This window comes from Sciurus carolinensis, chromosome 16 (assembly GCF_902686445.1).
Source record: "Sciurus carolinensis chromosome 16, mSciCar1.2, whole genome shotgun sequence".
In the NCBI taxonomy this organism is placed as follows: Eukaryota; Metazoa; Chordata; class Mammalia; order Rodentia; family Sciuridae; genus Sciurus; species Sciurus carolinensis.
In genome coordinates, this window is record NC_062228.1 from 67004544 (window position 1) to 67032161 (window position 27618).

Sequence of the window (27618 nt, forward strand, 5' to 3'; positions counted from 1 at the left end):
TCTTGGGTCCATCTTAGTGTCGTGAAATAGGTCTGTGTCTAGACGATCTGTCTTCATTTTGAAATCTGTTGTGTGACATTCCTGTTGAGAGGCCGGCACGCCCGCGTTGTTTGTCTCTCGTGTTCAGATTCCTCTGCCTCTTTCTGTGGACGGCCCCTCCGTCTGCTCTCCAGCTCGCGACTGTTCCTCAGCTGCGTGTGCCATGCTCTTTGTTTTCTCTGTTCTGCGGACCTGACATCCTACCTGTTACTTTTTGGCTGTGCCTTATTAAAGTGCACGCAGATGGGTTTTAGGTCCCGTTCCATCTGTTCTAACACAGGTGCTTCCGACGGGATCTGGAAGACAGGGTGTTATTTTTCTTTTGAAATAATGTTCAAGAGAATCGCTATCACCTCGGCCATGGGTGCACTTCCCTCCGGGCCCTGGCTCTTATAAGCGCCTGAGTTAGGAGGGTCTGTCCAGGCGCCAAGGGCTGTTACGACTCAACCCACACGGCAGCCCCTTGGGACACGCTTCACCTCCTGGGTGCTGGGGAGGGGAGTGGGGCATTGGCAGGGCGGTCTCGTGCTCCTCAGCTACGCACGGGTTTGGACCAGGAGCCTGCCCTGGTTCCCCCGGGTGTCTGGACCAGAGCTGGGGTCCTGCAATGGAGGGCAGGAGCACACCCCACAGTCAAGCTGCTTCCGCCTGTCACCCCACAGCACGCAGCCTGGCTGCACCGCCCGGGCTGCCTCGGCTCTGTCCCTGCGCTCCGTCTTTTGTCTCTTGGGCCGTGCCGGCTGCTCTTGGAGCGGGAGGTGCTGTGCTGAGCTGGCTTGAGGAGCCAGAACTGGAGCTGGGTTCTGAGTCCACTTAGTCAGAGGAGGCCTCAGGAGTCGGCAGGGCCTGCCCCACGGCCACTCCTGGTTCTGCAGCCCCTGCGCAGGAGAAGCACAGAGCACGGGTGGCAGGGCCAGGCCTGGAGAGGTGGCTCTACCTGACACCGCAGCCTCCCGCACAGACCCAGCCGCTCTACCCTTGCCCTCTGCTGAGGGTGCGCACTGTCGAGCACACTCGCGAGGTGGCATCTGTCGTGCTTGCTGCCGCGTCCCCAGATGGCTGCAGGAGGGCAGGCTTCCCACGGCCCACGCACATCTCCAGAACCTGGGATGCAGGTCCCCTGCGTGCTGACGGACCAGCGGCCGGTGCGCTACGTCATCCCGGCACCAGTCGCAGGCTCCAGCCCCGGTCACCCTGGCACGAGTAGAGGAGGACTAAGGAGCAGGGCTCAGGTGTCCTGGGTGGTGCACAGGAAGAGAACCGGCGTGGCCGCGTGGCTGCCGCCTGGGTGTTGCCCAGCGCCCCCATTGGTGAGGGAGCAAGGGGCCGCGTGCCTGTTGTTTCCAGGCTGGTGTGAACGGCACAGGGAAGACACGGGGTCCCCGGCTGCCTCCCGCTGTTGGGTGAGAGCCCCCAGGAGGACAGAGTGGGGCCCTCCTCCAGCAGCGTGCCTGCAGGGGCCTCAGCGCCTCGGACCAGGCACCGAGTCCTCCTGGCGCTGAGCGCCTTCGGCTTAGCGGGTGTCCCCGCTCGCCCCCTCAGCTGCAGGAGGGGCTGCGTGTGGGGAGGGAGGGCTCCAGGCTCCTTCAGAAGGTGGCTCCGAAGACAGCCATGGCCGAGGGGGCGCCTGGGCAGTGATTTCCAGGGGGTGGGGGCCAGTGAGGCGCGGAGGTGCAGGTGCACGGGGGTGAGGCCGTCCAGGCCTGGTGCCGGGAGAGGGGACGTGTGTGGAGGCGAGTGCGGGCTCAGCGCTTGTGCCCACCAGAGCCACAGGCGAGCTGCTGGCCCTCAGTAGGACAGGCGGGGTGTGGGGCGGCCCTGCAGGTGGGGACGGGGGAGGTCCTCCTTCCTGTCTGTGGCTGGACACCAGCAGGGGAGCACGGGCCGCCGTGGAGCCTCAGTGTTGTCTGGAGAGATGGGGGTATGACCTGCCTCAGGAACGGGCCCAGGCCCAGTGGGGAGAGAAGAGGCGCACTTGCGGTGCCTGGGCGACGTGCTGCCGAGGGCAGAGGCTGGGGAGGCCACGCAGCGAGCCGCAGGGAGCGGACAGACAGGCGGGATGCAGTCTGGCCACCACGGCCACGGTGGCATTCAGCCCACTGGGCAGGTGATGACCAGTGAAGTCAAGGCTGACCCAAGTCGGGAACAGCAGGCGCTCGGGGCCAGAACAAGGAGCAAGGCCCTAGTGACCCCAGAGAGGTTGTCATCCCCCAACAACTTCAAGCGTCAGGGCCGTGGGGACAGCAGGGCCAAGTCCACAGGGAGATGTGGAGATGGGCGAGGCTGGAGACTTCTAAGGGGCAGGAAGAGAGACTCAGTTCCCACAGGAGTCGCCGTGGGTTGGGCCCAGGCTCTAGCCCAGGGAAGATGCTGGGAGCAGGGGTGGTGTCCCTGGATACAGCGGAGCTGGCCGGCATCCCTGTAGGTCGCGCCAGGGTGTGCTGGCCTCTCTGCCCACCTTGAGAGAGGTGCTGTGGCTGGGGTCGTCTGGGGTGGGCGGGTGGAAGCAGCTGCTCCCTGGGCCTGAGCAGCTGGGTCACCTTGTGGCTATGGGGCAGTGGACACCTCTGGAGCACGGTGCAGGCGGGGCCCGGCGCCTTTCTTTTTGTCTTTGCTTTTGGATTTGAACAGAACCCAGGTCTGTTCTACCTCTGAGCCACACCCACAGCCCTTCTTATTTATTTATTTGTTTTTTGAGGTAAGATCTTGCTAGGTGCTGAGGCTGACCTTGAACTTGAGGGCCTCCTGCCTGCCTCCCAAGTTGCTGGGACTGCTGGTGTGCACCACGGTACCTGGCCTGATGGTCTCCTGTGCACCTTGTTTTCAATTCCATTTCCATTTGGAGATGGATCTGTTAGTCTTCCTTAAGGAACACTTGGAGGCAGCCAGGAGGATGCCGTGCCTGAAGTCCCAGGCTGGACAGGCACGGACAGGCAGATCCCCCTGCCCCTGTTACGATGAGAGCCAGCAGTTCCTCGGGCCTTCTCTGTTTTTCTCAATGAGCATGGCTTGCTTTATTCTGTCCCTGTGGTGGCCCTGACAGGTTGGGACCGTTTCTTCCTCTTATTATACAGGCACAGAGGGGTTGCGACGTGTGCATCAGGACACCACCCAGACCTTGGGCCCAAGGGCACCATGCTGGTGGCCCTGCCTCTCCAGCTCCCGCCCCTTGCCCTCTGGAGGAGGGACAGGTCCCCCTCCCCCACCGCCTGGCCCTGCCGTGGCTGGCAGGTTCCGTGAAGTGACTCAGCCGACCTCACAATGGTGGCTCCGCCCCATCACTGAGGTTCTGTGGGGGCAGAGCTCCCTCCTCAGATAGCGCGGGCGGGCCAGCTGGCACGGAATGCTCCCTCTCCTCCCTCTGGCCTCCTGGTGGTTTGGAGTGATGGACGCAACTCCAGGTTCTCAGTTGCTCCTGCTGCTGTTCCTGCTGGGCCACCTGCCTCTCGTGTGCTTGGCTCAGGAAGATGGGGTTCGTGCCAACGGAAGCACCAGCGACCTGACAGGTAGCTGCCGCCTACCTCCCCTTGAGAGTCAGACAGCCGCTCGGGAGGCGGGTGGGTGCCCCTTTCATTGCCCCGGGTTTTCTCCTCAGGCAGTGAAGAGCCACCAGCTCCCGCCAACCTCTCCAAGACGCCCGAGTCGCCCGAGAGGCCCGAGTCGCCCCCCGAGAGGCCCAAGTCGCCCGAGAGGCCCGAGTCGCCCCCCGAGAGGCCCGAGTCGCCCGAGTCGCCCGAGAGGCCCGAGTCGCCCCCCGAGAGGCCCGAGTCGCCCGAGTCGCCCGAGAGGCCCGAGTCGCCCCCCGAGAGGCCCAAGTCGCCCGAGAGGCCCGAGTCGCCCGAGTCGCCCGAGAGGCCTGAGTCGCCCCCCGAGAGGCCCAAGTCGCCAGAGAGGCCCGAGTCGCCCCCCGAGAGGCCCAAGTCGCCCGAGAGGCCCGAGTCGCCCCCCGAGAGGCCCGAGTCGCCCGAGACGCCCGAGACGCCCGAGTCGCCCGAGTCGTCCGACAGGGCCTACACCTTCAGTCATTCACAGTTTTTCTCCCCTATCATAGGTGCGTGGCCTTGCTCGCCCGGGCGAGGGTGTGAGGGCTGTTCCCGCAGGTCTGTGCAGTGCCACAGACAGGTGCGCTGGGAAGCAGGCCCTGCGTCCTCCACTCCCTGCCAGCCTGCTCCTCCCGGCCTCTCCGCCAGCCCCATGGGGACCCCATTAGGGACCATGCTTCCCTCCTGGGCCACTCAGCTTTGCTTTCTAACTCGAGAATGGACGCCGTCTATCTTGGAAGAGCAGAGCCAAGCCTGGTCACCTGTGAAGCCAGGCAACGCTCATCAGCAGCCTTGCTCCGACATGGGAGACGCTGTCTGCGTGGGGTCCGTGTGCGTCGCTGTGCTGGTGTGCAGCCTGAGCCTGGGGAGGGGACACTGCTCTCGTCCACTGGCTCTGGCTCATCTGCTGACGCAAGCCCTGGGGCCTGAGATGTCCCAGCCCCTGTGGCTGCAAAGGTGTACCACATCCACACACAGTGCTTTCTGGTGTCGGGAGGTTTGTTCTCTGTGAATTGCCAAGGGCAGAACCCAGGGCCTGTGCCTGCCGGGCAAGGTCTGTGCCACAGAGCTGCGCCCAGGCCTGGCTCCTGCCCTGGGAGCCCTGGGTGCCAGCAGCACACCCATGCTTTTGCCCAGCACCTCCCATGTGTCTCTAGGGCGTTGGGCTCTGCTGACCAGCAGCCTTACCATCTAGATACATGGATGTGGTCAGGCTCCCTTGTCTGATGCCAAGCCATGTGCTCACCTTCCCATTTGATCTTGAACCTGACTTACTCTTTGATCCCCTTCAAAGCCATAACAGAAAAACCTGCTGGGCCCACCTTTGAGTCCACGGAGTTCCCGAGGAGTACAGGTAAGCTGGGGGTCCAGGAGGGCAGGAGTCCATGGACGTCCAGGGCTGTGCTGGGTGGGCGCCGGACACTCACCCCTGCGCTGGACCACCTCTGTGAGCAAATTCTAGCACAGTGCTCCCTTGGAGGGTCAGTGGTGAGAGTCCCACTCCACAGGTCAGGAGGCAGCAGGACGCAGACGCCAGCACAGGCGTGACCTCCAGCTTCCTGTGGGCGAGACGTGAGGTGCAGCCACTCACGCGCTGGAGCAGCCTTTCCAGCAGCACCTCTGCCTGGGCTTCGTCCCCTGGAGCACCCGAGGCGGGCCGCCTGGGTCCTGCTGCTCCTGCAGCCTCTCGGACCCTGTGCTTCTCTTCTTTCCTTTGCTAAGAGCCTGGTGTGAGTTGGCTCCTCACCATCCCCTCTGTCTTAAACACACCCAAAGTCAGGAAGGAGCAGCCCAGGGGGTGGTGGCTCACGCTGGGAAGTGCGATGCGCCCCTTCCTGGAGGGTTGGCCCCCGTCGATGGGGAAGTGCTGTCTACCCATTTCCTTATCTTCGATGATCAGCTACCTGTCCTGCACATGCAGGGTCTTCCCAAAGCCCGGGTGTACCTTTTGCTCCCTGGTTCCCAGCCCCCCGCCCCGGCACCTAGTGCCCTGGTCCGGCATCAGGACCCCACGTGTTTCGTGAGCCTGCACCAGGCACGGCCTGCAGAAAAGCTGCTGTCCCTGGGCTTCGGGGTGGTCTGTCTAATCAGATCCTGGAGAAGAGCGCTTCTCCTGGCCCTGGAGCCCTGTTTTGTTGTTCAGTGTTGGTGGAGGGGTGCTCCCCCAGTGAGCTTCATCCTCAGTCATTTTTATCTTTTTATTTTGAGACAAGACTGACCTTCTCAGCCTTCCTAGTCACGGGGCCTTAGCTGCTGATCATGTGGAGCGTTGCTACCTCCCTGTGACAAGAGGTGTGTGTCGAAACCACGCTGCCCCAGGTGATGGACTTAGGCCTGTGGGGCAGGTCCCAGGACTAGTGCCTTAGAAAAGGGGAATGGTCTGGCCCCTGTGAGGACAGCCAGGGTGCCCAGTGTCCAGCGCCAGAGCAGGGGAGCAGAGCTCTGTCCCACGAGCCCTCTGGGTCACACTGCAGCAGGCTGCACGGGATGCAGCGCACAATGCACCTGTGTTCCCTCGCCGTGGCCCTCCCATCTGAAAGCCAAGCCCACCTCCAGATCCTGCAGGTCCTCCAGGAGTGCACTGCTGTCCTCCCGCTTCTGCGGCAAAGCTGCTCCGACGCCTCTCCCGCGAGCCTGCTCCAGTTAGGCTTGGTTCTCACATGCCCATCCTGCCTCTCCGTGGTCTCTAACGGCCTCCCCGTGGCCACTTTCAGCCTCATGGCACCTGACCGTGAAACCCCTGCCCTTCCCTCTGCAGCATTCCTCTGTGAACACCTGAAGAGACACAGGAAGTTGGGGGCAGGGAACGTGGCACCCACAGACCCTTGCCTCTGTGGCTGGTCACGCTGCGCTCCGGGTGTCCAGGCCAGGGGTTGTGTGGGGTCAAGCTACATGTCCACCTCAGGGCTGAGCTGCAGGGCACTTTGCAGCTGTCAGAAGACTCTCCATCCTGGTGCGGGATGGTAGGGCTCCTGGGCAGGGGTTGCTGCTCGCAGGTCTCTTTGGGCCCTCAGAGTGTGTGGATCCCCTGGCAATGTCACAATTTTTTAACACGAACAGCAATGCTGGAAAAACTACCTCATAGAGGGTATTGCAACAGCCATTTGAGAAGAGTGATTTGTAAAGTAGAAAGGTGAATTTAAGCAGCTTGCCATATCTACCTAGGTAGGTGTGTCTGCAATGAGATCTCATTCTTCACGCTTAAAGGACATCTTTTCCGAGCTGTATGAATGAATCTGGACGGGTACTGTATATTTTCATTGTAGAGGTCTTTCACCTCTTTGGTTAGATTGATTCCCAAGTATTTTATTTTTTTGAAGCTATTGTGAAAGGAGTTCTTTTCCTCATTTCCCTTTCAGATGTTTCATCACTTATGTATAAAAATGCTTTAGATTTATGCATGTTGATTTTATAACCTGCTATTTTTCTGAATTCATTTATGAGGTCTAGAAGTTTTCTGGAGGAGTTTTTTGGATCCTCTAAATAGAAAATCATGTCATCAGCAAATAGTGACAGTTTGAGTTCCTCTTTTCCTATTCGTATCCCTTTAATTTCTTTAGTCAGTCTAATTGCTCTGGCTAGTATTTCAGGGACGATGTATATTTTCAACTAATGGAGAACTAGCTGTGTTGTGAATAAGGATTGCTGCCCTGGATGAGTTCAGAAACACTGCCCACAATGTCATCCAACAGGACTTAGAGTCCTCATAGACTGAAGCAGATTGGCCTGGACCAGATCTGGGATGACCTCAGAGCTGGAATCCATCAAGTGTACAGCAGACAAAGCATGGTCAAGTCCAGATCCATGGAACTCTGCACCTACCCTCCTGCTTGAGCTGAGATCTATTTGTTTAGAATTTTTATTATTTGCTCTTTTGATCTTTGAATTATTAGAAATTTTACCTTGTGTTTTCTCATCCCAGTTCATCCTATAAAACAATCACCAACTTTGGGGACAAAAAAAGAGGAAACTCTCCATCCTGCACCAGTGCTGGGAAAGGGGGAGAAAGAGGTCAAGCACGGGACGGGGTGTGGCCACAGCCACCTGAACCAGCAGGTTTTACAAGAGGCTGGGTAATGTGCCTACTTTACCAATTGTCTTCTCCAGTGTGCACAGACAATAATTCCCTGGTGATTGTTTTAAATTTCAGATACTGCAAAGAAGCGCAGTACATCTGAGCCTAGGAAAACCAGCCACGGCTTCATAGCACAGACGATAGCCCTGAAATCTGACTCTTGGAGCAGAGGTTTGTAGACTCTCACCTAAATGGCCCAGTGATCCCCTTTTACGACAGTACCAACAGACAGGAGGCCATCAAGGCCGATTCCTAGAACTAAGCCACTCTCCTGCAGTGACATGATAGCAGGTGAAGAATATTCATCAATGACAGGGGTTTCTCTAGGGACCAGAGTGTCCCCAGAAGGCAGGTGTCTCCACAGGGATCAGTATATCTATTAAGCAAGAGAAAGGGCTTTGGCCAAGGACTGGAGGTGGACAAAAATGGTGTCAGAGGTTGTTTGGGAAATCGTATTTGTTGATGTAGACTGCAATATAGCCTTAGTATTTAAAAAGTCAAGAAAACTATGTTTTTGATTTTGTCTCTTATTCTCTTTGTAATAACAGTGTGATTAACACACGGTAGTGAATAATTCAGCTAAAATGAGGTTTTTGAGCACTTGTCTCCTTTCTGTGCCAGCAGTGATCCCACACAGGCCTGCTCTTGTTCAGGTGATCCTAATCGCGAGTGTGGCCTTCAGCACTGCTCTGGTATGTGGGATCATGGTCTCCTACATGATACAGTAAGTGCACGCGGAACACTTGCCACCCTTAGGTGACGACTTTGCGAGTGTGTCAGTGTCAAAGGACGACAACCTGTTGCTGTGCTAAGTTATCATAGTCATTGTACATTTCCAGACCCTCGTTTTCAAAATGCTGATTGTGTTCAGGCCGGGTCATGATGTAACTGAAAAGGAAAAGAAGAGCAATGTTTAAGGGAGTGTCAAAAACCTCAGTAACCAGGATAAGTACTTTTAAAGAGAGCACTGTTATGATTTTTATCAATGTAAAACAATACCCTTAGTGGCCAAAATACCAACATTCCCAGCGCAGAGCCAGTAACAGTGCTAGGCCCAGCCATGTTGTGGAGCCTCAGCAGAAGGCTTCCAGCTGTCTTTACTTAAAAGTCTGATATTGTGTTTGTTATACATTTTTGGCATTAGTTTTTATTTCATGACATACTGCATTGGTGTTTTCCAACCCCTTAAGTTCTGTACACAGTGTGAGTGTCTCAGTCACTCCTAGTCCTGGCTTTGATCCAAGATTTGGGATTGTCGGACTCAGTCCTTCCTCCAGAATTTGGGCAGTCAGTGCAGAAGTCTGAGGTCTGCCCACGAGCAGTCTTATTTGAAGGTCTGACCCCACCTCCACCCCACTCACCACCTCCCACAAGCAGCTCCTTTGCTGTTAAAATGGCACATGAGTAAGACAGTGGCTCAGCGTGAAAACTGCTCCTGAATCCATCTGTTCTTCTCCAGTAGGTTGGTGAAGGCTGAGGAAAAGCAGCAGCTGGCAGTACTCTATGAAAACATCGAGATACCATTCTCATATGAGGAGGGCTCGGAGGACGATGGCCAGAATGAATCCACCAACTTGCTTCCAGAGAACGAGGAGGAGCTGGGAAAGTACATCCGTTCAGGTAGCAATGGGCAGTCTGACTGTCAGATCCAGAGTCACAGGGTCAGCCAGTAAGGGTCTGGATTTCCAAAAGCAAAGACAGTGGGAGCTAATGGAGTTTGAGGTAGGAAAGATAGACACCGTGTCCATGCCTAGAGAAACGACCACTCTCACCCAGTCCTGGAGGGCGAGGGTCGTGTGGCTGCTTCTTTCCTAATGCAGGGTAATCCCAAGGACCTAGGACAGAGTTCAGCAAGCAAACTTACCGTAACAAAACTGTCTTAGACGTACTTGTTTCTGTGACGTTGTTCTTGAGATTCTTGGACACCTGTTACAAACTTCTAGAGCAAACACCTCTGGATTCCCTCTAATGATTCAAGACATGGAGAGCCCCAAAGGGCTGAAAGGCCCAGGAGCCCTTGTCATGACTCACAAAAAACAGTTTTTTTTTTTTTTTTTTTTGCGGTACTGGGGATTGAACTCAGGGCCTTGTGATTGCGAGACAAGTACTCTACCAGCTGAGCTATCTCCCCAGCCCAAAAATATTTTTTTGATATCTTTTTGTTACATTGGATTATAACTTTTCTATGTTCTTTTTAAAAACTGGGCATTTATGAAGTTTTCATATACAAACAGGGAGATGACATTAAAATTAAATTTCCACCATTCTTTTCAGACAAATAACATTCACCATCCCAAGAAGCCCACTGCTTGTTCCTTTATTTTCCATGCTTCACCCTTACTCCTTTATTCTCTATTCCAATTCCTCATTTATAAATATTTCAATAATATCTAAATTTTAGTTATCAGATTGAAAAGGAGGGAAAATATTGAAAAGAAGAAATTGAAGGAAGAGCAAAAGTTAGTGAAGGAGAAGACAAAGGATGCCGTGCATGATGTAAAAGTGGAGAATCTGTGATAGCAGATGGGAGAGATGCAGGGCGTGCTCACCAAGGCAGACAACATCCCGTGGTGGCGAAGGCTGCTGACGCAGCAGGGCCTGCTTTGAGGGCTGGGAGAGAGCACTCCAAAGCAACGGCATCAGAAGCACGTAACAGTAATAAATCCAAGCGATCACCAGCCTTGCTTCTTAGTTCTGATCATCCTTGAACAATTACAGCTTGATTGCAGAACAGAAGAAAATCCAGCTTCATTAAGGGAAAAGGAGAAATTGCCAGCTGTTTCTTCTCTTGCTCCTCACAGGTTCAGTTAGAGGCACAGGTAGTTTCTTTGGGCAGTGCCCCATACCGTGCTAGCAAAATGCTTTCATTAAACAAAACTTTCCCTGTGTCGTTTTCTATCAATTCCAGGCATTTGTCTCCATTTCACACATGAAGAGACAGGATGTCAAAATAAATGACACCAGATTAAGACAGTCGTGCCTGTGGGCACCAGCTCTATTGAGCAGAGAAGGCCCGCAGTGAGGAGCTATAGACATAGCCAGATGTAGCAAGCAAGAAGCTGGGAGCTGCCGAGGGTGGTGAGAACACAGAGGAGGCAGCTTTAGGCTAAATGGTGCTTTGGAAAGCAGTCTGGCAATTTCTAGCAAGTTAAACACAGGGTACTGCATGACCCAATAATTCCACTCCTAAATACACATTTGAGAGAATTGAAAACACATGTCCACACAAAAATTTGCACACAAATATAAGAGCATTATTCAGAAGAGCTGAAAGCGGAAACAACCCCAATGTCCATCAGTTGATAAATGGATGAACAACATGCAATCTATCCATAAAATGGGATATCTTTTAGCAATAGAAATGAAGTACTCATGTACACCACAACATAAGTGCAGAAACATCATGCTAAGTATAAGGAGCCGACACATACTGTACCATTCCTTTTATACTCAGAATAGTCGAACCTGTAGTGGCTGAAAATGGGTCAGTGGCTCCAGGAACCGGGGAGGGGAGAGATGGGGTGGGTTTCTAAGGGGATGGTATTTCTTCTGGGGGTGATGAGAATGTTTGAGAATTCAGTAGTGGCGATGGCTGTTCAACCTTGGTCATATGCTGAAAACCACTGAATTGCACTTTTTTTTTTTGGTGTTGGGAATGAACCCAGGTCCTTGGATATGGCAGGCAGATCTCTACCGCTGAACTGTACCTCCAGAACCCAGAACTATAAACTTTAAAAGAGAATTTCATGGTTTAATAAATTGGGTCTCAAATGAGTTATAAGATTTAGTCTATCTTGAGGATGAGCTGAAGCCAGACCCAAGTCTCCTCATTCTTTCAATTTCCATCTTGCCTAAACTTGAAAAGTTACAATGGGCAGTGTGACACAGGAACAGTGGTACTGTGTATTAGAAGCTGGGACAACCTAAAGACTCTTTCAGCCAATAGTTTGAAGCCACCCACAGAGTGTAGTGAAGGAAGGAACTGCACGTGGGACAGGTGGTCCAGCGGACAGCGGGACAGATGGAGCAGCCAGGGTGGTGCCTTGATTCACAACTCCCAGGGCTTGGGGGCCTTCAGTGTCCCCAGATGCATCCTCATCCCCACGCTGCTCTGAGACAAAATCCTAATTCAGGGAGGCACTAACATGCAAGTCACCTGACTTAGTTTGGTTGCCTTGCCATAAATGCCTTAGATTGGGTGGCTTAAAGAAAAAAAAAACATTCATTTTTCATAGTTCTGGCAGCTCAAGTTCAAGATCAGGGTGCTGGTGTGGTTGGCTTCTAGTGAGGGCCCTTTGGGATGGAAAGAGAAAGGATCCTGTCTTTCATGAGGTTGTAAGTAAGGGTACTAATCCCACTCACTGGGGCACCACCCTTATGACCTAATTACTTCCCAACATGTCCATTTCCAAATACCATCATGTACATAAATTAAATTATACATAAAGTTTAAATGTATAAGTTTTGGGTGGATACATTCAGTCTACAGCAACTGCATTTCAAAACATTGACTATAGATATTTGTTGAGTAGCTACCACTGCCATCAGCTTACTCATGTGACAGATACCATGGTGTCTGTCAAGTTTAAATGTTTTATCAACAAGTAACATTTACTCAGCTGTGTGACCTTCAAAATTAGTGTTTTTAAAGTCAATTAAAAGCAAGTAGCTAAAAGCAAGTGGAGTTAGGGGGTTTACATAGGTTTTTCATCGGTTTCACTGTCTCTGCTCAGATTCCTGAAAGCCACTGATTTTTTCATTGTGTCCATAGTTTTGCCTTTTCCAGAATGTTATTCAGTAGGAATCATACAGTATGTAGACTTTTCAGCATGGCTTCCTTTGCTTAGTGATAGGCATTTAATTTTCCTACAAATCCCTTATAGAGACTGTCACATCCTATTTTATGACAATATATAGTGTAGTATTCCTTCCTTTAATAAGCAATAGGAAGTAACATTTTATCTTGTATTAGGAAAATAAACATACTGATTCATGTTTTGTTGTTTTTCTGATTGAAGTTCAAGCATCCCACAGATTTAGAGACACCATGGTAATTGCAATAAATGCAGGCATTTGGTTCATAATAACCACAACAGTAATTGGAATGTTCTTAAATGTATATCAGTCATTGGAAACAATAAAATACAAGTTCTTGGGCCTGGTCCACTCGGTGTGGTTGGGAATGAGAAAGTGCTTTTGTAACAAGTCTCAAAGTGACTATGCTGGGTAAGGTCCTGAAATCAAACCCACAAACCAGGACTGCCTGGTTCTTTGGTTCCAGTGAATCATGGTGGAGATTTCCAGATTTCCTGAAGCAGAGCCACAGTTCCCATATCCCGAGGTCTCACTAGTCACCTGCTCCTGCCTGGAACTCACTGCAGAAACACCCATCAAGTGTTTCGTCAGTCTCCCTCACCATGCTGTGAAATACACGTTTCTTACTCCACACCTAGGCTTTTCTCTTCCTTCCATTGTGCCTTCCACATTCTAACATACAGTATAATTTAATAGGTCTTTGTTCATTCTTGTGTCTTCCTTGGACACAGTATAAGCCCCATGGAGAGGCTCTCAGGTAACAGTGTTTGCTTTGAGCTGTTCATGCCTTTCTGAAAAGTATTTACCTGTTTACCTCATGCTGGCACAGTGAATGAACATAACACTTCAGTTCCTGTGTTTTCAATTCAACTTTAGATGTCCCTTTATCTCTTTCTCCATACTAGTGAAGTAGCCCCCAAAAGAAATGGAGTAGCTCCCAAAAGAGACCCTTATCATAATTAAGCTTTTCCAGTGACCCCAACCATAATTAGGTCCCCAGTCAACACGATCTTACAAAGAATGCCAGCAGGATTTTTTCAAAGCATTCAAAGTGGTTTGAAGCTTCCTCTTTCTTGTAAATGCCAGGTTTGTAGACAAAATGTATGACAGACACTGCTTCAAGAGAGCTTGCTGTATAAAAGACACTATTTGGGGGCTGGGGAGATAGCTCAGTCAGTAGAGTGCTTGCCTTGTAAGCACAAGGCCCTGGGTTCGATCCCCAGCACCCAAAAAAAAAAAAAAAAAAAAAAAAAGACACTATTTGTTATCTTGATACAAACTTGTAAAACCTGTGTAGCCTAAAATATGGGACAGACCGCAACTTATGTATCCCCCCACCCCAGGTATAAAGTTCAAAAAATTTCCAGACTTAGGGTCCAGAGATTCTTAGGCATTAGCCCCTCTGGACCACTGCAGCTTAAATAAACCTGCTTCCTGCTAATTCCTGGGTGTCCAGCCTCATCTGTCCTATATCACTGGCATTGCTCCACGATGTCAAGATTGAAGCCATATTTTGAAGGCAGAAATGAGTGACCATTCTTGACACATCTTGTATTATTTTAGATAACACTACTAAAAGTTCTCTTGACATCTTCACTCTTTTCCCTATCCAATAGTATTTTCTCTGTCAAGTTTCTGCCACCTTCTTTTTTGGTACTGGGGATTGACTGAAGCCAGAAGCACTAAACCACTGAGCCATATCCTTGAACTTGCAACTCTCTTGTCTCAGCTGAGCTGCTAGGATTACATCCAGAGCTTCTGGGATTACAGGCATGCACCACCACATCTGGCTTTGCTACCATTTTTGAAATATTAACAATTATTATGGATACCTTTCTGTAATATTTATTTTAGAATTTGAAATATCAACTCCTTATGCAGAATGGTCTCTGTAATCACAGAATAAATGATAGCCACTTCCCATCAGTGAGAAGAGACCATGAATTTCAGGTACTCCACACATTCCAGGACTGAGAACACTTTGTGCATATATGTCCCACCTGTGAACACAGGACTCCATGGGTTGGCCTTTTTGGTGGGAATGAATCAAAACAGAGCAAGAATAGTTGCCACACAGGGTGAGAACTGTTTTTGGCAAATAAGGAGGCCAGGGGTATCATTTCCAAAGAAGTGATTCCCAGAAGCTTGGGTGAACTGCATTTTATGTGGGCAAAGAATGCAAATTCAGGATGGAGAAAGCCCTCATCAAAGCACCAGAATCGGGGATCACCTTGCAGTCTGAAGACACCTTCCCGTGTCATTGAACACGCACGGAGATGAGGTATTGATTTCTTTCTGGATGGAGATTTTGGTACAATGCCGTAAAGTTCCCCTCTGGGTCACTGGTGCATGTTCCCTAGGGTGGCTTGTGGACAATTCAGAAAAAAATCTTTAAGGAGGTTTTGTTACGAAGACAAAATATTAAAAACAACAACACTTTTCCTGGGGGTTTGGGGTGCTGAATCTTGTCTTCTTTAAGCTGTCCCCCCGCTGACACTGCTTCATCACAACGGCATTTCTCTGGAGGGTGAAGTCGGATTCCTAAAGGGAACTGGGTGGACAGAGATCCAATGATCAAGTGCTGCTCACTCAGCAGGACGCAGCAACAGACAGTGGCGGCGGGGCTCGCCGTGGGGACCCACGGCACCGCAGGCCCGCGGAGACGAGACCCGGGCGCCACAGCGCGCCCGGAGCCACGCGTCCCCAACGCACAACTGGACCGACCTAGACTCTCCCGCGAGCTCCCGCGAGCTCCCGCGAGCTCCCGCGAGCTCCCGACCTCCCCGCGTCCTTCGCGGGAGCCCGCGCTTCCTGAGCGGAACTACGTCATCCAGCCGCGCCCGTGCCGCCTCGCTCCCAGGCGCGCCTGCGCAGAGCAGCACTTCCGCAACGCTCGCGGCGCGGGGCGGGACTTCCGGCGTCCGCGCGACAGAGAGGCGGGGTCGCACCGCCCTCCTGTGAGGACGCCGGAAGTCGGAGCGTTGGCGTGAAACCTGGCAGCGTCCGGGGTGGGGTTTCTGAATGCTGGAGACAAAGGAAGAAGGGCGCGGAGGCGGCGAGGACCCTCGGGCTCGGGAGGCGGCAGCCCTGCCCTGAGCCCCGCGGCGGCTCGCGGTCGCGGGGGCCTCTGGCGGCGCGGCGAGCCCTCGGGAGCGCTTCCTGCAAGGCCCGCCTCCTCCCGCAGGCCCGTGGCGGTGCGGGACGCGCACGTGGACCGGTTTCTTGCTTGAGGAGTGCGGTTAGGCTTCCCGAGCAGGTGAGTGCACAAGGGGTCGCGAAGCAGGGGCGCGGGGGACAGGACAGCCCCGCAGCCGCCAAGGCCAGCGGAGGAGGCGTGGGCACAGCAAGAGTCGCCGCTTCAGGTCGCTCTGGACTCTCCAGGAATCGCGCCGAGGCGCAGGGCCTTGGGTTCAGCCCGCGGATTAGGCGAGTGATCCTGGGGCGCCAGCAGTGCGGGGGCAGGGCAGGAGTGGGCTTTGGAAGTCAGGTGGGCAGAGGGAGACTCGCCCAGGGGCACGTGTAGCCCAGAGGTGGAAGGGTCCTGGGTGTCCAAGACTGCAGCCTCAGCGAAGACCCATCTCCCCTGAGAAGTCCAAATCTCAGAGTCTTTACTAAGCTGGCCGGCTGACTGTCTCACACGATGCCCCCAAAAAATGGCTATTGGGAGAACAGCCCCAACCACAGGGTTGTAGGGGTTCTTACATCAAAAATCACATCAATCATAAGTGTCTGTTGCTATGATTCAAAACTACACATTAACATCATGAGATCTTCAACAGAGGGGGAAGTGGGTCAAAACGACCCTTACCTAGGTACAAACTAAAGAATGGTTGCTAACATCCACACAATCACTGTTCACATGGTACATTGCTTAGGAGCAATAGGGATCAAAAGAGAGCAATTCTTACTCCATAGGAGTTGCCATTGTATATTATTAAACATGTCACACCAAGTAACTGATGATGGGTACAGAGGCGGGGTGTTCCCATGGGAGAAGCTTATTTCCTATATAACATGGAGTCTCAGAGCAACATGGAGTCTGCTTAGTCATTTCCCTTAGAGTCTGGCCTAGAACATTCTCATGGAGCCACATCTGTCAGCCCATCACATTCCACTCATCGTTCTGTGGCAGTGTGAGGCAAAGAGCGGTGGGCAGGAAGGTCTTCACAGGATCTGGGTCGCCACTGCTGACGGAAGCCCTGGGCTCCATGGGAGTCGACTCCGCAGAGTCATTCTGAGCTGTCTGCAGGACCTGGAGTTGCGTTGTTATGAGTTGCAGTGACATCTGATGAAACCTGAAGGCTTAATATGCCTTGAGTATAGGTGCTGCCTGTCTGTACCCTAGCGTAAGGCCTCTTAAGTAAGCAAACCTCTTATCAAGTGGAACTCCTGCATTGGTAGTGGTTTCATTTCTCTACTGGCTGTGGATAGGCCAGTTGCGTACTCCCACAGGAATCGGGTCACTTTGTCCTCGTGATCATAGAAAACATGCATCCCACAATTCCTGTGCGGTCTCTCCTCTCCCGGCTGTGAATATATGAGACTAATACGCTGCTTAGATCTCACCTGCCCAAATGCATGTGTGGTGTGTTTGCCCACCTCCGTAACCCTAGGGCACAACTCTGCCCTCACAGTGGGGTCCAGAGGGGGGTGTGAAGAGGCCAGGGAAATGCTTAGTGTGGGCAGTGAGAGGGTTGTGGTGGAAACGTGCCTGTGATGTCCAGACAGGACGAGAGTGCCATCTAGAGAATGGTCTGATGGCCCCAGGTGCCTGGGATTGAGACTTCTGTGACCTTGGTTGTACAGAGGGTTGCCTGACACAGCATTGGATGCTTCTTTGCCAAGCTCACAACTGGGTGTTTCTTTGTGCAGTTGCCCTTGTGCCTGGACAGTCATCAGGTCTGTGAGTAGACAGTGACACCCAGGGAGGAGGAAGATGGGCATGGGTAGATGGGGATGGATTGTGCATCCTCAGGAGTAGACTGTTTATGATGTTATGTCCCTGGCAGGGCACTGTGACTTTGAGGACGTGACTTTCTATTTCTCTTCAAGAATGGGGACTCCTTGATTAGGCTCAAAAATGCTTGTACCTTGATGTGACGGTGGAAAACCTGGCACTTATAACTTCTCTGGGCAAGATCCTCACAGCTGCTTCTGTGCTCTGAGATAGTCTCTGCCTTCCCCTCCTCCCCAGGAGCACATCAGGACCACAGCTCAGCTTCCTCTTTGGTTCCCTGGGTGGGTTTGGTTGCAGGGCTGCAGTGTGTGCAGTGCTCTTTCCTTGAACAGCCCCAGCCTCTGCCAAGTCCATGCTGGCTGGGGAGGGTGCAGTGCCAGGAGGCTTGCAGTCACCCGACTGGCCCCTTACTCCCTGCTAATGACAGTGGTCTTCCCAATCCAGCGCCCCGTGTGCTTCCCTTTTCTAGCTAGCAGCTCCTCATTCCTGCTTGTGCCAGACACTGTCCTTATGCAGGTGCTGGCTACTCAGTAGACCATGAGCTGTTCTTTCAGTGTCCTCTCTGATGTTCTTTTGTAATGTTGATCTCCTTTCCTGCAGTCTGCCGTGTGCTGAGCTATGCTGGGCTGGTGCTCCCTTGCCTCTCTTATGTTTTTCTCTTACTACCTGCATCATCCAGGTTCAGTGGTGTTTTTTTTTTAATCATGGGGCGGTATGTACAGTGCTCAGTGGTTCATGGGAAGAATATGAATAAGCTCAAGACATAGCCTGGCTCTGAGGATTGGCACCTGGGGGAGGTCATGGTGCAGAGCTGAGTTCAAATTTTACCAGAAATTTATTCTTTTTGGCTGATATTTTGGTGGCAGCACCCACATGTCATCCTGGCCTTCCTTCCTCATTCTGTACACTTATTCACCTTGTTCATCCTGCTTGTTGCTTCTACTCTTACTTTCACCCTGAGGCTAATCCCAATATATCTGGACACTGTCTCACCCATGTCTCTCTGTGCTGTATCAGCAGGGTTCTGCAGCATCAGCCTCTTCATGTTTGGTCCTGAGGTGTGCACACATTCTTACTCAGTCCTGAGCACTGGCAGCTGTGTTGTGGTTGTTTTCTTGCATACACCCACCTGACAGCTCTGGGTGTCAGCAGCAGACAAGGTTCTGACAAAGTTGTTTACAGAGGAATGAGTCATAGGCCCTGCCTCTCCTGTGTCACATCTGCAATTGTATCTCTGGCCTCATAAGGCCTCCCACATTCTGTGACTGTCAGGATCTAGTTTTGCTAAGCAGCCTCATTCTCATCCTCAACACCAACCCCTTGCCCTGTAAGCAGTCTCATAGACTTGTCCCTGGGAACATTACACATGAGTGAAATGTTATACATTTGAATGGAGCTGTCTCCTCCAACAGTATCAATATGTATTTAATTCTTTCTTTCAGGTTGGTGGTGTGGAGCAGAGGATGAGGAGGCAACTTCTGAGCAGAGAATTTCTGTAAGAGGGAGTGTCACATTAGGTCTATCTCTCCAAAAGACAAACCCCTGTGAGATGTATGGCCTGATCTTAAAAGACATTCTTCACTTGGCTGAGCATAAGAAAGCACATCACAAACAGAAAATGTGCATGTGTTGGGCATGTGAGAAACAATTTTACTTCAGTACAAATTATCAGCACCAGAAGCACCACATTGGAAAGAAGCCATTCAGAAGTAATACGGGCAGAACCTCATTTGTGAAGAACAGCAAGTTCCATGAGTCAGGGAGGGCCTTTCTCTGCAGGGAGGTTGGAAGTGGCTTCCTGACAGGCTTGGAATTTCTCCATCGACCGACTTCTTTTCTTTCTGTGGAAAAGTCAAATAGCAAAACCAAGCATGGGGCTGTTTCACAGGGGAAAAGTTCCTTGTAACTGGGAAGAATGTGATGAAACCTTCAGCCACAAACACATACTTGTTCAGCATCAGAGAGCCCTCACTAGAGAAGGATGTTACATGTGCAAGGAGTGTGGGAAATCCTTTACTTACAGCTCCAGTCTCATTAAACACCAAAGAGTACACACTGGAGAAAAACCTTATAAGTGCAGGGAGTGTGGCAAGCCCTTTAGCCAGAGCTCTAACCTTTTTCAACATCGGAGGATTCACACTGGAGAAAGGTCTTACGTGTGGAGTGAATGCAGTAAATCCTTTAGCTAGAGCTACAGCCTCAATAACCATTGGAAAGTTCACACTGGAGAGAGGTCTTTTGAGTGTGGGGAATATGGGAAATTTTTAACCAAAGATGCAACCTGATCCAACATTGCAGAATTCACACTGGAGAAAGGTCTTGTTTTTAAGTGAAGCAAATGTGGGAAATTCTTGAGCTAGAGCTCTGCACTTCTTCAGCACCATAGTGTCTACACTGGAGAAAGACCTTATGTCTGATGAGTGTGGGAAATTCTTTACCTATGACTCCAGTCTGCTAAAGCACCAGAAAGTTCACACTGGTCAAGGTCTTATGAGTGCACTGAATGTGGGAAATCCTAGCCACAGGTCTGTGCTCCTCAGACACCACACGGTTCATACTGGAGAAAGGCCCTATGAGGGCAGCAAGTGTGGGAAATCCTTTAGGCAAATCTTTAACTTCAGTGACCATAGGGGCGTTCACAGTGGAGAAAGACTTTAGAGGGTCTACAGTGTGGAAAATCTTTAGCAAAAGCTCTGGCCTCACTCAACACCAGAGAGTTCACAGTGGAGTAGTGGGGAAGACTCTCTAGGTGTTCTAGAAATGGAGAGCTTTCCTGTTCAATGCAATGGCACTGAAGGAAAGCTCTTAGGTGCCATCTGCCCGAACTGAGCTTGGTTCATTCACATATCCACATGAATTCCAGATGGGGAAGCTTGAAGCTTTGTGCTGCTCTTCTAAACCCACCCAGGGCCTTTGCCTGACTTTAGTTACCTTCAGTACTGTAGCTGAAGCCGTGTGGTCTCTGCCACCTGCCAGGCACCCACAGTGTGTTTTGGTACTCCATTTGCATAGGGAAGTAGTCTGTCCTCCCATCTCAGAGAGGGATTTGTGAGAAGACAGAACTCACTTCCACATCCTTCCCAATGTGTTTGGGCTTAGGTCTGACTCATGCTTGGCCCAGAAGACCTGGTCTGAGTCCTACTTGTGAATTAAAAGGTGGACTATGTTTTCCAGGGGTATTGTTGGTCTTTCATGACCAGTGATGGCATTTTCTGGTTTTTACCTTACCACCCTGAGAAAAGCCTGCCTCTCATTCCTTTGCTTTGTGTGATGATAAATGCCTTATTTCTTAGGCCACCTTCAATCTTGGGAACTCTGTGTACTTTATTGAGTAATTTGAGAACAGTAGAGTTCTGTCATAATGAAAGAAGAAACAGCTTTGAGAGCATCCCACACATGTGCCTCAAGTTCTTCAGTTTCAGCCTGATTTGTGTTTCTCCACAAGCTTCCAAGAAAAAAGCCATGGGCCTACCTTATAGCATGAATATTGTGGTGCTTGTGGCTTCTGGGCTTACTTGGGCAGTGCAACAGCCTCCAGGACTTATGGAACAATGTGAAATTTGTTAGCAGGCAATTTTGTGTGATTCCCTTGAGAGAAATCTCTTCCCTTGGTCCTGCAAAGGAGCCTTGAGCCTTGTCCAGAAATCTAGGATAGTTGCAGTGTGGGGTAGGGGACCATGACTGTTACAGGAGCACTGGATAAATAGGTAGTGGAGAGAGGGTGTGGTGTGGGTTGAGAGTGTTGGAGTCCAGGACCAGTGACAGAGGGGATTGGGGCCCTGGAATGTGGCTGGGCAGCTAAGGGCATCATGGGGCCATGGTGGGAAGGAGGGGCAGGGCAAGGGCAATGGGACCTTGTTTTTCTGTCATCACCCCATCCTGGGTGATGAGGGTCAGGTGGCCTCTGGGGCACAGCTCTCTTCTCTGTTTCTTTTGGGCTGGAGATAGCATGGGTGTGGGGTTCCAAGCCATGGTTTCCCAATCCTTCAGGGCCAGGCCTGGGTGTGGTGGAGAGTCCTTTGAAAAAAATTTTCCTCCTGCATATGTGGTCCCGTTGCAACCCGTGATCTTAGAGGAATCCCAGTCTCCAGGACTTCTCATTTGACAGTTTCTTCCCTAGAAGGCTGACTCTCCTGTCCCAGATCCAAATGAGAAGTTACCTTCCTGCTTCCCCACCTCTCACACTTTGGACTCATCACTTGGCCCTCTTCTAACTTGCTGTCCATTAGCTTCCTATGTGTGACTTGGATGACTTCTCCCCAGGGCGTCCCTGGATCCAGGATTTTCTCAGGCACCTGAGCAAGAATGGAGATGTGAGAGTCTCATGGTTCTATTACCTGCTTTCAAATTGCAGTCTTTGAGGCAGGGAAGGATTCTGAACAAGCATGTGACTAGTTTGATAATCCAGTGACAAATTTAATTGTGAAGAAAGAGAGCTCTAGTCCCCTGCTTTTGCTTGTTTTTGCTAACATTCCAATTGCTATCTGATGTGACCTCATGGATGAGCTGTTACACGACTTAACCTCAGGCTGGGAGCAGACATCTGAATAAAATAAACTTGGCAAGCTGGGGGAGGAGATGGTCATGAGCCCCTGGCAGCAGAGTGGGCAGCTTTGGAAATGCTGGGTCCCGAAGTACTGGTCTGACTTTACTCACCTGGCAGGATATGCTTGCTGCTACAGTGAGGCCTCTGAGTCAAATCTGGATGAGGCTGTTAAGGATTGTTGAGAAGTGGTCCAGTCACCAATTTCAGTGACTGTAATGACACAATGGTAGCCAAATGGCACCCAGTTCTCAATGCCATAGTTAAGAATAAGCAACATTCTTGGCATCAATCTGACTCCTTTACTCTAAATGCACCTTGTGGGCCACTCAGGCACTGGAGGAAGGTGGAACAAGTGACGTCGGAGATGGCTGCCAGTCTTCAGCAGAACTTGAAGGTATTGGATTGGGGCTTTGAGGGAGGCTGCATGTTCAAGTCTGCTAAGAGGCAGTGTCTGCTGCTAGAAGGAGATGCTCTCTGAACCTCATTAGGGCATGGGCTGTGTGACTAAGCAGACAATAGGACTTTCCTCAGCAAAACAGGAAGGAGAAAGCATGGAGTGTGAAGCAGATGAACAAAAACGGCTCTAGTGAGAGCATGTCAGAATGTGTGGGTAGGAGCGGTGACTCTGGGCCCTTCGCCAGGGATGAGGGACGGCAAGGAGGTGAATGTGGAGGAGAATGTGCTCCAGGGTTCACTGTTGCTGATCTGTCCAGGTGGGCTCCCGATCATTGCACTAAAGTGGGAAGAATGGATTCTGAACTGGATAAATTTCCATTCCACATTCCTTTTACCTTCTTGGCCAGCTCAAAGAGGATACCATACTCATTTGATTTGTCTGCCAGGAGCTGCAGGACAATACCTCAGAAAGGGGAGAAGGCTCTTGGGAAGGAGTCCAACATAAATACTCTGGGTACTGAGAGGATAAGCCATTTTATCAGCGACCCCCAGGAGAAAGATTTCTGGTTACCATCAGCTGGGAAAAGAGAACAAAATCAGTTTAATTCCCTTTCTCCCCTTTATTCCCTGGATGTTCTTGCTGATGCTTCTCATCAAAGATGTTTCCCAGTGCACTGCTTTGCCAAGCAGTCACAAATATATTGGGGGCCACCATGTTCATATCACATCAAGAGGAAACAGAAACCTGTGACTGCAGCATCTCTTGTCTAGCCCCAGTGCAGTTCACTTGGATGCAATAGAGCCAGCCACACCAGCAGTACAAGCCCCAAAGTTCCCACTTTGAGTGGTTGGTCAGGATCTCTGTTACAGAGAAAGCCACTGACTTGATTACAACTACATTTAAAAAAAATGTCACAAGAAAAGAGTCCTGGATGCAGCTAGAGAGCACTGTTCACCCACCTGGAGCTGACTTGATGTTGTTGAAAGAAGTTTTAGACTTTGTATTGTGTAGTCCTTCCCAGTCCTTTTATCACTAGAACTGACTCCTCACCAGTGGTAGACTCTCTTAGGAAATCATGTTGTGGAAATCTTTTTTTTTTTTTTTTTTTTTTAAGCTACTAAAGTATTGAGGCAATGATTTTTTTAAAAGAGGTCACTCTATGCTGTCTGTTACATTATTGCTATCCTACCATTTATCTACAGCTCTATTTTTCAGAGCTGTTGCCTTTTTGTAGGTATGTCTGTTCTTGTAGAACTAGTCACTGCTTTTGCATACCTTTTGCAAAGAACTTTTGATATAACTTGATGAAGTCTCAAATTTGTAGCCAGTTCCATATTTCTGAACGGAATTGTGTTTGCAGACTAGGCTTGCCATTGAACCAGATTTTAATTCATTCAGAGTGCCAAAAACTATATCTACCAAGTTCTTAAAAGAGACACCAGCAGTGTGAGCATTGGGAACTTCTTTGTTTTTTTCTGCAGATAATCAAATGGGGTCCCCAGGAGCTGTGTGTACTTCACCTCGTCTTCAGAGTTCATGTTTTAGTGAAAGAGCCTATTTCTGTACTCACAGATTGGTGTAATAAGGAAGATGATTTAGGTGTACAGCAAAATAGTCATGGGTTATGTATATCTACTTCATGTTTCTATATAAGTCTCCATGTCCTAAGTGGTACTTTAATGTTAGTATTCTGAGTCAGTAACTGCAGCAGAAATCTGTGCTCTATTATAAATATGGCTTCTGAGGGCCACACTTTGGTGAAGAAAAGTGTCTTTTTGACATGCCTTTATGCTTGTGTGTTTGTGGTGGCTTAGCTGTGTGAAGAGGTGTATATTCAGTTGTGCCTCAAGTTGGATGCTGCTTGTCAAAATGAGGAATAAGTGACTGGAGCTGCTGAAGAAAAGCCACACTTCCTCAAAGAGTATTATCAGGAGTGTCATTCAGGGGCAGAAGTGCTGTTCTTCTTTGGTACAAATTGAATGCTCTCACTCTGAAATACATGGAAACCCTTAGATGCTCACATGGGAGAGGAGCATCCACACCAGAGCCTGAATATTTACTGTCTTAAAGAGGTACTGAGTGGAGTAGCACCTTCTTTCCCCAAAGTGTGATTCTCTCTTCCTCCTATGCAGAATGTAATTAATGGTGAGTTGTTTTATTGTGTTTCCTTTAAAAATTGTTCTTATCAGTGGAAACTCCAGAATTTCTTTGTAGATGAGGTGGGCATGTGGATGGGTATGACTAGTAAAGTGGAACTTGAAGATGAGTTTACATAGTACTTTATGTAAGCCCCAAACATGCCAGTTAATCATAACAAGGAAAAGAATGGAGGGAGGGGCCGGTGGAGATCATGGAGTACAAGGGTGCCCTTGGAAACACCAGACTCTTAGGCAGGAGTGAGTGTACTGACAGGGAGTTCAAGGCTATACTCAGGAAATCTGGGGGATGCAATCTATGTTGATAGTAAAATGGCACCGCTGAATTGTTTTGGTGATGAAGGTAGGTTTTGTTGGGTACGTTTTCACCTAGCTCCTACAGTGGCCAAGGGCACATATTTCTAACATACGTGGTTGGGTTTAAGGAGAAATGGACATCACTTTTTTTTTTTCTTAGTGCCAACCTCTGTGACTCATGCAGAGATTGGTGCTGTCATGGCCTGATAAGATGTCTGCAGTTCAGGTGCAAAGTGTCCATTATCTTTTCTTCATGACATGTTAACCTACCTTTCTACCTATGATTTAAAATAATTTATATATACAGCCTTATTTACATTTGAAACATCTCCATGAAGTTATGCCATTTTATTTTATTTTTATTGTAAACAAATGGGATACATGTTGTTTCTGGTTGTACATGGAGTAACAGCGTACCATTTGCATAATCATACATTTACATAGGGTAATGATGTTTGACTCATTCTGTTATTTTTTTCCTTCCCCAACACCCCTCCCACCCCTCTTTTCCCTCTATATAGTTCCTCCTTCCTCCATTCTTGCCCCCCTCCCACCCCCCATTATGTGTCATCATCTACTTATCAGCGATATCATTCATCCTTTGGTTTTTTGAGATTGGCTTATCTCACTTAGCATGATATTCTCCAATTTCATCCATTTGCCTGCAAATGCCATAATTTTATTATTCTTTATAGCTAAGTAATATTCCATTGTATATATATACCACAGTCTCTTTATCCATTCATCAATTGAAGGACGTCTAGGTTGGTTCCACAATCTGGCTATTGTGAACTGAGCAGCTATGAACATTGATGTGGCTGTATCTCTGTAGTATGCTGATTTTAAGTCCTTTGGGTATAGGCCAAGGAGTGGGATAGCTGGGTCAAATGGTGGTTCCATTCCAAGTTTTCTAAGGAATCTCCACACTGCTTTCCAGAGTGGCTGCACTAATTTGCAGCCCCACCAGCAATGTATGAGTGTACCTTTTTCCCCACATCCTCTCCAACACCTATTGTTGCTTGTGTTCTTGATAATTGCCATTCTAATTGGGGTGAGATGAATCTTAGTGTAGTTTTGATTTGCATTTCTCTTATTACTAGAGATGTTGAACATTTTTTCATATGTTTGTTGATTGCTTGTAGATCTTCTGTGAAGCATCTGTTCATATCCTTAGCCCATTTGTTGATTGGGTTATTTGTATTCTTGGTATAGAGTTTTTTGAGTTCTTTATAGATTCTGGAAATTAGTGCTCTATCTGAAGTATGAGTGGCAAAGATATATTCTCCCACTCAGTAGGCTCTCTCTTCACATTGATGATAGTTTCCTTTGCTGAGAGAAAGCTATTTAGTTTGAATCTATCCCAGTTATTGATTCTTGCTTTTATTTCTTGTGCTATGGGAGTCCTGTTAAGGAAGTCTGATCCTAAGCCAACAAGGTGAAGATTTGGACCTACTTTTTCTTCTGTAAGATGCAAGGTCTCTGGTCTGATTTCGAGGTCCTTGATCCATTGTGAGTTGATTTTTGTGCAGGGTGAGAGATAGGGGTTTAATTTTATTCTTTTGCATATGGATTTCCAGCTTTCCCAGCACCATTTGTTGAAGAGGTTATCTTTTCTCCATTGCATATTTTTGGCACCTTTGTCTAGTATTAGAAAATTTTATTTATTTGGGTTTGTGTCCATGTCTTCTATTCTGTACCATTGATCTACCTGTCTATTTTGGTGTCAATACCATGCCGTTTTTGTTACTATTGCTTTGTAGTATAGCTGAAATTCTGGTATTGCAATGCCCCCTGCTTTATTCTTCCTGCTAAGGATTGTTTTAGCTATTCTGGGTTTCTTATTCTTCCAGATAAATTTCATGATTGCTTGCTCTATTTCTGTAAGGTACATCATTGGGATTTTAATTGGAATTGCATTGAATCTGTGTAGCACTTTTGGTAGTATGGCCATTTTGACAATATTGATTCTGCCTATCCAAGAACATGGGAGATCTTTCCATCTTCTAAGGTCTTCCTCAATTTCTTTCTTCAATGTTTTGTAGTTTTCATTGTAGAGATCTTTTACCTTTTTGGTTAGATTAATGCCCAAGTATTTTATTTTTTTTGAGGCTATTGCAAATGGAGTTGTTTTCCTCATTTCCCTTTCAGTCGTTTTGTCGCTTGCATATAAAAATGCTTTAGATTTATGTGTGTTGATTTTTATAGCCTGCTATTTTGCTAAATTCATTGATGAGGTCTAGAAGTTTTCTGGAGGAAATTTTTGGATCCTCTAAATATAGAATCATGTCATCAGCAAATAGTGACAGCTTAAGTTCCTCTTTTCCTATTCGTATCCCTTTAATTTCTTTAGTCTGCCTAATTGCTCTGGCTAGAGTTTTGAGGACACTGTTGAATAGAAATGGTGAAAGAGGACATCCCTGTCTTGTTCCCATTTTTAAAGGGAATGGTTTCAGTTTTTCTCCATTAAGAATGATGTTGGCCATGGGCTTAGCATAAATAGCCTTTACAATGTTCAGGTATGTTTCTACTATCCCTATTTTTTCTAGTGTTTTGAGCATGAAGGGGTGTTGTATTTTGTCGAACGCTTTTTCTGTGTCAGTTGAAATACCCATATGATTCTTAACCTTAAGTCTACTGACATGATGGATTACATTTATTGATTTATGGATGTTAAACCATCCTTGCATTCCAGGGATGAACCCCACTTGATCGTGGTGCACAATTTTCTTAATATGTTTTTGGATACGGTTTGCTAGTATTTTGTTAAGGATCTTTGCATCTATATTCATCAAGT

The 27618-nt window shown here is 49.2% G+C and overlaps 1 pseudogene; it reads left to right on the forward strand.

Moving 5' to 3' along the window:
- Positions 1-15444: 15444 nt before the first annotated feature.
- On the forward strand, positions 15445-25250 carry LOC124966746 (G patch domain-containing protein 2-like; annotated as a pseudogene).
- Positions 25251-27618: the final 2368 nt, after the last annotated feature.